At 57.5% G+C, this 11,893-nt stretch overlaps 2 long non-coding RNA genes across 2 annotated transcripts; both read left to right on the forward strand.

The window, feature by feature from the left end:
• Window positions 1–3,798, forward strand: LOC132358193 (uncharacterized). The gene is made up of 2 exons (XR_009500474.1): window positions 1–1,411; window positions 3,292–3,798. It is a non-coding gene; the product is annotated as an uncharacterized LOC132358193 (long non-coding RNA).
• Window positions 3,799–5,992: 2,194 nt separating this feature from the next.
• On the forward strand, window positions 5,993–9,940 carry LOC132358194 (uncharacterized). The gene is made up of 3 exons (XR_009500475.1): window positions 5,993–6,120; window positions 6,845–6,994; window positions 8,668–9,940. It is a non-coding gene; the product is annotated as an uncharacterized LOC132358194 (long non-coding RNA).
• The last annotated feature ends 1,953 nt before the right edge of the window (window positions 9,941–11,893 follow it).

An 11,893-nucleotide genomic window follows, 5' to 3' on the forward strand; every position in this document is an offset into this window, starting at 1 on the left:
GGCGGGGCGAGTCGGCCTCGGGCGCCGCGGGCTGTCTCCGCCAGTGGATGTCGCTCCCGGGCTGCAGGGCCCGAGCCGAGCGCCCCGGGCTGCCGGCGCACTGGGCGAGGCGTGGGCCCCGCGGGCTGGAAGGGCCTGGCCGGCCGCTGCCTCTGCCGGCGGCGCGCCCCGAGAAACTCCTCGACTGCGGGGGGCACCGGCCTCGCCGCCAACAGGCCTCTGAGCTCCGGGCTTGGCAGGCTGGCGAGGTCTCCAGCACCGCTGCCGCCACCACCCCGCAACTGGCAGACCCTGGCCTCAGACAGACCCGGGTCCCAGTCGAGGCTCAGCCACGGCCAGCTTTGCAGGAGTGACCGTGCGTAGAGTCTCACATTCTAGTCCCTACCGCCTCACCCGTACCTGGGGTACAGTAACGCCTAGCGTCACACGGGCTGGTGGGGCGCCCCAGAGGAGGCGACCGGGCCAAGCTCCTCCCAGCACTCGATCAATTCTGATTCCAAGGCCACCGTTCTCAGGCCGCCAGACAAGAGATGCTGTCAATGGACACCAGACTCCCAGCCCCGTCCAGAACCCCAAATGCAATCCGTTCTTTCTGTTCCCTCCTCGCGCCCCTACCTGGGTATGGAACTGCAGGGCGGTGCTCCCGGGGCGCAGCAGGAACGCGGCCCTGCCCTCTCCCCTCAGTGGTCCAGACCCCCACCCACCGTGGCCGCGCTCCATAACAATGGGACTGCACGGAGGTCATTTTAGCTTTCTTAGCATATTGGGGAGCCCAGGACGCCCGAGGTGTACCTCGGCCTGCAGCTCAGGGCTCCCCCCAGCCCCCGCGGCCCCTCATCGCAAGCTTCTCTGGCCAGCTGGCCGCTGTGGCGCTCAGCCCGGACCGCAGCCTCGCCGAGGCCCGCAAGTCTGGAGGCCGAGCGCCCCCTCCCTCCCGATCCGAGGAACCGACCCGGAGGTGCGCAGGGCCGCTCTCGAGGTGCAAAAAGGGGGCTGGTCTGGCTTTACCAGCCCAAAGTCGGAAGCAGGAGCCCCGAAAGGGCAGCCCTTTGACTCCTTAGGGCCTTCTCCAGACCCCAATCCTCTGCCACTCCCAAACTCACAGCACCCCGTGCCCTTGGGTTTCCACCTTTCGCCCTGTCCCAAAGCCTGTGACCCTTGGGCAGAAAGGGGATGCTTCTGCCTCCTGGGCAGCCTGGGCCACCACCTTCTGAACCAGGCCGGACCCACCTTTATGATTTTCCTTGCATCTTCCACCGGGCACACATGCTGTGGTCTTCTGGCTCTTTCCATCATCACAGCCCCCAACCTACTTGGCAAACTCATGCTCAGTCTTCAAGACCCAGCCCAGTCTCTTCTCCTTGGTGAAGCCCGCTATGACCTTCTGGTGCCCTGAATCGCCACTTGCCAGGTTAGGCCCCTCAGCCCAGTTCCTGGCTGTTACCTCTTCCCCTGTCTGTCTCCTGTGTGGGGCCTCAGGCTCTGGTGGGCAAGGACCAGACCTCTGTCTGACGCCAGACCTGGCAGACAATCAGGGGAGCTCACTGAACGAGAGTTTGGTTGGTCGATTGATTGGGAGAATTCATTAGGCCAGTGAAGGATTTCACACCCCCGCTGCCCAGCACAAGCTCGCAGTAGCGTTCCTTGCCTGCTGGGTTACAATCCTTCTTACTGTGAGTTCCACCTGGGCTGGACAGACCTGGGGGAAGAGGGGAGGGCGCCACACCTTTGGGAAGGTACAGCATCCCGCCCATCGCCCTGGCGCTGGGAAGACGCAAAAGGCACCGTGTCCTTGCTGGTAGGAGGCGGTTGAGAGGAGGGTCCACATTGTGCTCCCCGATGGAGCTGTCAGCCCCGCTGCCAGTCATCTGCTGGGAGGGAACTGGGTCAAGCGGTAGTCAGAGACCATCTGCTCGAGAAGCTGGGATTATCCCGCCCTCTGCTGATCCCCCAGCCCGCAGGAGCCGAGGGTGTAAATTGAGTTCTTCCAGATCACCTTGTGCTTTGGGTGGAGGGGAGCCCCCCATCCCCTACTGAGGGGCAAGGACCTTTTCCTGTTGCTTCAAAGCTTCATTTAGCACTGGGCTCCATTCTCCCTTAGATTGAGGGTGACCTCAGCCCTCAATCTGAGCCAGGGATGTGACTGCACCTGTCAGTTTTTTGCGTTGTTTGTTTTGTTTTGTTTTGTTTTTGGCTGCGTTGGGTCTCCGTTGCTGCGAGCGGGGGCTACTCTTCGTTGCAGTGTGCAGGCTTCTCATTGCGGTGGCTTCTCCTGTTGCAGAGCACAGCCTGTAGGTGCGCGGGCTTCAGTAGTTGTGGTGCACGTGCTCAGTAGTTGTGGCTCGTGGGCTCTAGAGCACAAGCTCAGTAGTTGTGGTGCACGTGCTCAGCAGTTGTGGCTCGCAGGCTCTGGAGCGCAAGCTCAGTAGTTGTGGCGCACGTGCTCAGTAGTTGTGGCTCGCGGGCTCTGGAGCGCAAGCTCAGTAGTTGTGGTGCACGTGCTCAGCAGTTGTGGCTCGCGGGCTCTGGAGCGCAAGCTCAGTAGTTGTGGCGCACATGCTCAGCAGTTGTGGCTCGCAGGCTCTGGAGCGCAAGCTCAGTAGTTGTGGTGCACGTGCTCAGCAGTTGTGGCTCGCAGGCTCTGGAGCGCAGGCTCAGTAGTTGTGGCGCACATGCTCAGCAGTTGTGGCTCGCAGGCTCTGGAGCGCAGGCTCAGTAGTTGTGGCGCACGGGCTTAGTTGCCCCCTGCACCACCAGGGAAGCCCCCCGCCTGTCAGTTTTGAATACAATAATGCACAGCAACGCTGCAGCCAACACCCGACACCTGGGCTGCAGGACCAGGCCGTCCCCACACAGAATGCTGGCTCCCTGATGCCATCAAGGAACTCGGGCCCGCTGGGGAAGGCAGGAAGAAACATGGCGACACCATGGGTACAGGCACACAGAGTATGGAGAGGGCTTCGTGCGGGGAGCTCAGAGCACTTGCTCTCAGTCGTTTTTGGTTTGGTTTGGTTTGTTTTGCATAACCCATAGCTCAGTGCCAACTTGGAGCTGATGAGGATGGGCAAAAGTGACAAAGCAGACCGTAAAAGTGAGCCTAAGCGTGCAGTTCTTGGCCGCACAGCCCCTGCAGAGCGTTGGGCAAAGTCCCTCACAGCAGTAGGCACTCAGGGCCTGGGATGGAGAAAGGCCTCTGTCTGAGTTGGGCTCAGGGACCTGTGTTCACTTTTCCACCACTGGTCGAGAAGCCACAGTTGCCAGACCTCACCATCGTACATTCTAACTCTGTAGAGCCCCTCGCCATCTGAACAGAAGAGCTTTCGTGCCAGACCAGACGAGACGGCCTGCCCACCAGCAGCCCCAGGCACAGGAGCGGGACAGCCTGGAGTTCAGCAGGATCGAGCCCAGGAGCTGCAAGGGACCAGTGACCACCAGCTGACCTTTGTAAACGCCCAGACACCAGCACAGAGCCCTCTCAGGAAGCCCCAAGGCCGCCTCATGTCTTTGTGGTCCCGAGGCAAGTCCGTGATAAGAGAGTGGGCCTGGGGGGGTTACTTGGACGAGGCAGCCCCGTATTTCTCACCAGGGCAGCTGGGCGGTGCCCACCTTCCGAGAGCCCCAGCAGCCCTCCACATCCTCAAGTCCCCAGCCGTGGTCTCCAAGGATGCTGGTCATCTCTGAAACTCAGGAGCTCCAGGGCTGAGGCCGCCTATGCTACGGAGCAGCCGTGCCCGGTACCCAGCTTGGCGCGACGTGTGAGCCGAAATCAGCGCATCCCACGTACCGGTGATGCTGAGGTGCCCGTGTGTGACCTGGTCACTGGGCCTGGGGTCCAGACGCAGACCCCCGAGTTGCAGTGGTCCCACAGGGCAGCCCGCCTCACGTGTGCCCCTCCCCTGCTTCCCACCCGGCACGAGCATCTGCCACGGGCACATCACCCCTTCGCGTGGCCCCGTGCTGTTCCTAAACCAGCTCCAGCGCAGAACCACCTTGCAGGGCTTCTCACCTAGTCGCTCCTCTCGCTCCCGGCCCTCTGAAACCTGCTGTCTGTTAGCGAGAACCACCCAAATCACTGGGTTCCTGGCTCCATTCCTGGGAAGAGGCTAGCTTGAGGGGAGGCGGGGAGCCCCCAGCCCTTCCCCGAGCAGGGCTGGGGGCGGGGGTGCCGGAGGCTGTGCAGGAGGAGGATTCTACGTGTTTTGAATGTTCAGGGAGTATTTCAACAGCAGGCCCCGTGGGGATGGCTGTCCAAGTTGGTATATTTTCTAGGAAAACAGAGGTGCTAAATACACCATTTGGTGAGTGTCCCACTTCAAACTGCTCATCGCAAACTAGTCCTGGCCCAGAACTCCTTCCCATTCACTCGATGACCACGCTGAACTACCTGCTGGGGATCCAGCAGCACAGAATCAAAGTCCCGACGATGGCCGCCCTCCCCACGGCGTACTGGGGAGACCGGTCCACGCCCAGGACGGCTCGGCAGCTCGCTGGCCCCTGCAGTGCAGCAGGGGCCAGGACAAGGAGAGCTGAGTCTCAGAGGACGCAGGATGTGAACCGAGCCTTGAGGCGGAGAAGGCTTCTCCCAGCTGGACGGGGGAGAGAGAAGGTCGGCGGCAGGGGAGCCCGAGTGATGAGAACATGCGGTCCAGGAGAAGAGCAAGGGCAAGTCCACGGGAGCGAGGCCAGGGAGGGGCCTTGTCCGCCCAGAAAGGGGTGTCAAGGCCGGGAGGGCATGTGGCCCCTTGCAAGAGTGTTTGAGGGGCACCTTGGCAGCACTGGGGGGGCGGGCTGGGAGACCCCCCCCATCAGGGAGGCAGTGAGGACCACTAGGAAGGGGTGGGTATTGGCGCCTCTCCCGTAGGACAGGAGGCCTGGGCAGCTAGTGGCAGGTGGGGGCTGCGCAGGAAGAGTCGAGGCGCTCTCCCCGCCCCATTTCTGCCCTGAGGGGTCCTGTCTACAGCTCCTAGATGTCCGTGGGTGGCCAGAACGCAAAGAGCTGCTTATTTGGCAGCTAACACAGGGCAAGGGAGAATTTCTAAGGTTTTTTTGCTTCAGGTCTCCAAACCCAACTGTGTCCACTTTGGGAACACTTGGGTCCCGGCATCAAACTCCCTTTCAATGGCCTTCCTCGGTCCTCAGCCGTTCTCGAACTTCAGAGCCAACCTTTGCGTCTGCGCCTTGAGGGATGAGGCGCGCCTCACCCAGTGAGCCGCCAGCCAAGAAAGATGCACGGCTGAACCAGGACAGCGTTTCTCAGGTTCTAACGTGAGGCAGGGACAAGACAGAAAAAAAGAAAACAGGGAAATTATCCTCGTATATACAGGTACAGGCAAGGCATCCTTTTTGATTTTTAAACAAGACCGATGAACGTGTTCGTCCGTTTATGTCTATGAAGCTGAGGACCTCTGTTCCCACAGGTCACGCCACCCCTCAGGTGCACCCCGTATCCCTATAGACGCATGCCCGGCAGGCGCCCATAGTAAATCAGCTCGGAAAGAGGCCGTCGTGATGCTGTGCTCCACACAAGCGCCCCCTCTCCTTACAGAAGACTCTAATTGAGTCCTCGCAGTCAGCAAAGCAGTCTCTGTCTAGCCATCGACGGGAACTCCACAGGGGAACCGCCATGGCTGTAGAAGAGAAAAAAAACCCAACGCCGTTACCAGCTTCATCTCCCCGCAGCCCAGGCCTGCTGGCTGGCTCCTGAAGCTGTGCTGATGTCAAGTCCTCTGCGTGTTCAGCCCTTTAACCTCCAGCAAGTCAGCACTGCAGCCCCGCTGACCAGGCCCCGGGGCCCCAGCGAGTCAGGAGCTAGCCCGAGAAAAGAGGCATTTCTTACACCCCTCCTTGGGCCCGAGGGCATTCACCTCTTTTAGCCCCTTCCCTTCCCCATACATTAGCTTATGGGTTGAAATCCTGGAGAAAAAAAAAGAATGAAAAGGGAAGGATCCGATTTTTGCTTGATGGCTAAATGTATTTATATCTAATTAGGAGACCCCACTGTGAAAGGGGTGAAGTGTTTTGGTTCTGGCCTATTGAAGGACAAATACCCACTGTGTGCTCGTTCTCTGAGTCGGTGAGAGAGACCCAGAGTCGGTCTGCTTTAGCGCCGCCAATAGAACTGTGAGTAGGACCCCGGCTAACGGGTAGCATCCTCAGGGCTCCCCCTGCCCGCGGAGCCCGTCAGCCCAGAGTTTGTTCATGCAAGCTGTTCTCAAGCCGGGGATTTGAGGATTTGCCCTGTTGTACTTTTCCAAAAAAAAAAGAAAGGGAGAGAAAAAGAAAGGAAGAAAGAGAGGAAGGAAGGGAGGGAGAGAAAGAGAGAAAGAAAGAAAAAGATTCAGCATCTTCAGGGTGAAGACACACACAACATTAACCTTTCACTTGAGCTTCACCTCCCTTGGAGGGTCTAACGCTTCTCGAACCCCCGCAACTTCCTACTGACTCAGAAATAACAGCACAGAGCAAGGAACTTAACTAAAAATAAAAAAGGAGCTGCCAATGCCTTGGCTTTCATCGGGGACACAGGTGCTAAGACGCTCGTCCACTGACATTCACTATCACTAGTCAGAAGAAGCTAAGACTATGCATCTGTATAGAATTCCTTTATGACATTGTCTGTATCTATAAGTAATGTGGTCAAACTGTTATTTACCTAAGCTCAGCTCCCCAAGAATCCTGTATCAATTCAATACAGAAATACACACCCATCTTGCACATAGTGGGGGTAACTCACCCTTTCCAGCCACAAGGGCGTGTTCTGGGTTCAGGGCCCCCAGTATCATCTCCAACACTCCCCGATGCGTCCATCTTTTCTTCCCAAAGTGCTCTTTTATCCACTGTACAGAATGCCTTTGCACAGAGGACCTAGTGAGGACAGAGCAGTGTGCCAGGTGACGACAGCGCTGTGGCACTGTCCTGCCTTCAGCTCAGTGAGCCGGGAGAGCCAGGCCCCCCGGTGGCAGCAAGCGCAGAGCCAGGAGTGTATCGGGAGCCGGTGAGTGGGAGACCCTCCGCCCTGGCACTGTGAGGTCCCCAGAGGTGGAGGGAAGAGGGGAGACCAAGGTTGGAGCAGCCCTGGAGGCAGTAGGGCAGAGCCGGTCGGGGCAGAGAGGGGCGTCTGGCCGGGGCCTTCCAGAGAGCAGACGCTTGCGCCTTCTGAATTCAGAGCGGAAGGACCTGAGCAGGGTCATGGTGACTCTGCAGGACCTCACCTGCCCACAGCAGCCCTGAGAGCGAGGAGACGTACAGCTGAGCCGGGGTGACCGCCCAGATAGGGAGCAGGAGGGCCAAGAAGACAGGAAACAGAGAAGGAGCCGTCAGGGAGGTGGAAGAAAAGGCAGGACAGGGTGATGGCACGCAGCCAGACGGGCTGCAGGAGCAGGGCTGGCCAAGAAGGCTGAGGGCAGCAGAGGGTCCCAGAAGGAGGCGGGGATAGGGCGCTGGGGGGGCACCTGGGCCAGGGGATGGGTGGTCACCGGATGAGCAGCCTGTCCCGGGGAAAGGGGACTTGAGGATGCAAATGGCACTGTGTCCCTCCTAATCTGGGCCAGTGGGCGCAGAGCTGCAAGGCCAGGGCAGGGGTTTCAGGGGGGCAGCCTCCAAAACTGGGAGCCGAGGGATGGCTAACTCCAGACTCAGTGGCGAGCAGACCGCATGGGAGGCCTGGGGGCAGCCCTCGGGCCGAGTCCCTGGGGGAGAGGACTGCCTGGGGCATCTTACACTGAGAGACAGAAATGGAGCCCCAAACTGAAGCCCAGCCCGGAGGCTGGAGGGCAGGGGACAGCGGTGGTCCCAGGAAGGTCAGCGCAGGCACTGAATTCAAAGGGCTGGATGGTGTGTGTGTCTGTGTGTGGGGGTGGGGGTGGGGGTGTGTGTTGGGTTTGTGTGTGTGTGTGTGTGTGTTGGGTCTGTGTGTGTGTGTGTGTGTGTGTGTGTGTTGGGTATGGGTCTGTATGTGTGTGTGTGTGTTGGCTCTGTGTGTGTGTGTGTGTGTGTGTGTGTGTGTTGGCTCTATGTGTGTGTGTGTGTTGGGTCTGTGTGTGTGTGTTGGGTATGATCTGTGTGTGTCTGTGTGTGTTGGGTATGGGTCTGTGGGTGTGTGTGTGTGTGTTGGGTCTGTGTGTGTGTGTGTGTGTTGGGTATGGGTCTGTGAGTGTGTGTTGGCTCTGTGTGTGTGTGTGTGTTGGCTCTATGTGTGTGTGTGTGTTGGGTCTGTGTGTGTGTGTTGGGTATGATCTGTGTGTGTCTGTGTGTGTTGGGTATGGGTCTGTGGGTGTGTGTGTGTGTGTTGGGTATGGGTCTGTGGGTGTGTGTGTGTTGGGTATGGGTCTGTGGGTGTGCGTGTGTGTTGAGGCATACGTGTTGTATGTGTTGGGTTGTGTGTTGGAGTGTGCGGGTGTTAGTGTAAGACGTGTGGGGGGGGTGGGGGGGTGTGACTAAGGCACCGAAATACAGGAACAGTGCCCAGTCTCAGGGTACTTGCGCCAATAAGATTAAGAGCGAGGGAAAGAGTATTAAGGCCCTTTTCCGCCCTAAACAAACTCACTCCTGACTCCACGGGAGACTTAGAAGGCAGAATCCACAGGAATTTGTGATTGAGGAGGAGGAGATGGAGAAGGAGGAGTCAGGAACGGCAGGTGTTGCCATGGAGACCATTCCCGCGGGCAGGTCGGATGTCTGAGATGGTCCACAGGGCCTTGGCGCTGGCGGCATGGCCACCGCCCCACCGCGGGGCCCACTGGACGGGGAAGAACCGACTTGCCCAGGCCCTCCTGCTTTTCCTGCCTCCCCACCGCTGCAGAAAGAAAACGTTCCCAAAAATTCCCCTGGAATGACTTCCCCTGGAAACGACAGGAAGGTGTGGTCTGCGGAATGTGGCCATCAGAGGCTCCAAAGGGACAAGCTGGGTGGCTCTCCCAGAAGCACCCATGAGCCTCGGCCCTGGGGAAGAGGGGCTGTGTGGACAGCACACCTCTGTCCTGACTAATCCAGGGCTGGGGGTCAGCATGGGGGCCGCGGAGACAAAGCAGCGCCAGCCACGCCAGCCGCCCCCCATGTGCAGGCTGGGGACCTGCAGCCACCGGCATGTCCCAGGAGGAAGAGCCATCCTCCAGTAGTTAACTCTTTTCTACAACCAAGCTCCATCCCCCAGTCTTTATAGGGGTCTCCGCTGTCAAGGAAACAGTTCAAACGCCTCGTGATGCCTCAAGGCTTCTCATCTGCTCCTGTCACCTATCCAGCTTCTGATGAAGGGTCCCCTTCCTCAGCCACAGCCACTCTCTCTCTCTCCTGCTGCCACTGGGAACCACTTCCAGTGACCCGAATAGCTGTGTATCTCTAGGATAACCACTCGTCCTGGCTTTCCTGGGACAAAGGAGTTTCCCAGGATGTGGGACTTTCCATGGATGGTCCCAGACAAACCGGGATAGTTGGTCACACTCTGGGTGCCTCACCCCTTCTATCTTTACTGATGCAGCGTCCTTCCCCCGAACCTTGTCTGCCAGGAACACGCTCTATCCAAACTTGCCTCCACAAAGCTCTTCTGAGTCAGCTCCTGCCTCCGTTGAAATGGACAAACTGCCCCATCCTCGGTGCCCTGCTGGTAGCCAGCTCTTCAATACTTGCCTGTCCGTATGGGCTCAATTATCCGTGTTGCCCGCTAGACTCTAGGCTTCTGGAGCACAGGCTACACTGTCTTTTTGTCTCTCCAGCTGTCACTAAGCCCAGCAACCATGAATGAGCCACAGGTGTTGGCTGAACGATTTTCAAATACGTGGGAAGGAATTCTGTGAGGTATGGAGACACACAAGTTAAAGTTCTTCCAAAAATTCTGAAAAGTCATCTTATTCCACTGATTCTTTTAACATATACTTCTTAAGGTGCCTATCATAGGCCAGGCCCCGGAGCTATAGCTGTGAACAAGACAGTCAAAATCTCCATCCTCACAAAACTTTACTATCTAAGAAAGAAACACACAATAAATATGTTCTTAAAAGCAAATAATTTCCAAGAGTGAAAAGTGTCATGGATTTTTAAAAGGCGGTTGATGGCAAGCAGACTGGTCAGGGGGCTACATAAGTCAGGAAAGTCTTCTCCGAGGAGATGATCCAAAGATAAGGAGGAAATCACAGAAATCTGGGGGAAGGGCTCCAAGGTGGAACTAAGCTTAGAACATTCAAGGAACAGAAAGCAAGCCAATGTGATTGGAACACGGTGAAGCAAGAGGAGAAGGAATGAAGGAAGCAGAGGCCAGATCACATTAAGCTTTGCAAGTTCTACTCCCTAGGATTAGATTTGACCTCCGTGGCTAACACAAGCTATTTCTCACATAGGAAAAGCTCAGAATTAGGAATTCCAAGCCTGGTATGATCGCTCTGTGGTCATTGGGCACTCATACTCCTTGTACTTTTCATGAAGTTTCTATCATCAAAGTTATCACAAGATGGCTGCTGGAGCACCATCCATCACATCTTCATTTCAAGCAGTGGGAAGGAGGAAAGTAAAAGAGCAAAGACTTGCATCCTCTTAGCTGAGCCAGCACTCTTGGAAGAATAATCCCAAGAGCCCCACTCAACAAATCTGCTTTTCTCTCATTGGCCACCTGTAGATGTAAAGGAGGTTGGGAAATATAGACACCTGGCTGGGTGCTACACGGCTCCAAATTAAGGATTCGACCAGAAAGTAAGAAATACAGAATAAATATTGGGTGTGGCAAGGAGCCTGGGGATTGTTCTAAAGTGCAATGGGAAGGTTTTAGAGGGTTTTATCAAGTGCTGCTGTGATCTGATTTACCCAATGAGAAGGTCAGTCTAGCTGAGGGTGCAGAATAAACTGCAGGGAGATAGATGAGTTAGGTGCTGTTACGATAATCCAGGTGAGAGGTGGTGGTGGTCGGGCCAGCGTTTCAGCAGTGGAGGTGGTGAGAAGTGGCTGGCTCTGGCCTCTGTTTGGGGGCTGGTGTCGACAGGACTTGCTGATGGACTGGGTGTGGGGTATGAAGGGAAGAGAGGAATCGGAGGGCGGATCCCACGTTTGGGGGCTGAGCAGCCAGGAAAATGCGGTGCCATTTATGGGAAGAGGGGAGATGGGGAGAGAAGCAGGGGCAATAAACAGTTCCCCTTGAATGTATGGATTTTGAGAGGCCTGTTAGGCACCGGTAGGGGTGCTGAATAAGCAGTTGGAAGAAGTTTGGGGTTCAGGGCAGAGGTCAACCAAATTTGGGAGCTGCCAGCATACGGATGGCACTGAAAGGCAGGCAGGGCGAGATGAGTTCCCCCGGAGACAGGGTGTCGAGGGACAAGAGGAAGGGAAATGGCCAAGGGTGAGGCCCCAGGGCACTTTGGCCTTGAGAGGTGAGAGAGCCAGCGAAGGAGGAGAGAAACGGGGCCAGCCTGGTGGACGGTGGACAGAGGGGGTACAAAGGCCAGCTGCCAGATGCCGGGAGCGGCCGAGTACAGTGAGAGCAGAGAACTCACCCTGGGCCTCAGCAGCTGATTAGATCCAAAAGCCATTTCAGCAGAGCAGTGGGGAGGAGGCCCTGGAAAGAAGAGCTGATAAGGAAGTGGACAGGCCAGGCCGCTCTTCCCAGCAGCACGACTGCGGAGGCCGGCAGAGAGATGAGGCGAAGTTAGGGCGACAGGAGGTCAGGGAGGGCTCGCCCACCTTCAAGCCCAGGTGCCCAGGGTCATTCCAACCCGGCTCTGCAAGATCCCCAGAGAGGGTGGGCGCCAAACAGGCTTGGGTCTAGAGGGCCAGACCCTCGAAGGGGAATGTCGGATGTGGGTCCTCTCCCTGTGGCCCTAGGGGTCATTTCAGAGCCAGCAAAGCGAGGCTGAGGCCCCACTCAGCACAGGCCCCCTGCTGGACACCGTCCCTGCGGCACCGCAGTTCTTCC

The sequence above is a fragment of the Balaenoptera ricei genome (assembly GCF_028023285.1).
Source record: "Balaenoptera ricei isolate mBalRic1 chromosome 7 unlocalized genomic scaffold, mBalRic1.hap2 SUPER_6_unloc_1, whole genome shotgun sequence".
Taxonomy (NCBI): Eukaryota; Metazoa; Chordata; class Mammalia; order Artiodactyla; family Balaenopteridae; genus Balaenoptera; species Balaenoptera ricei.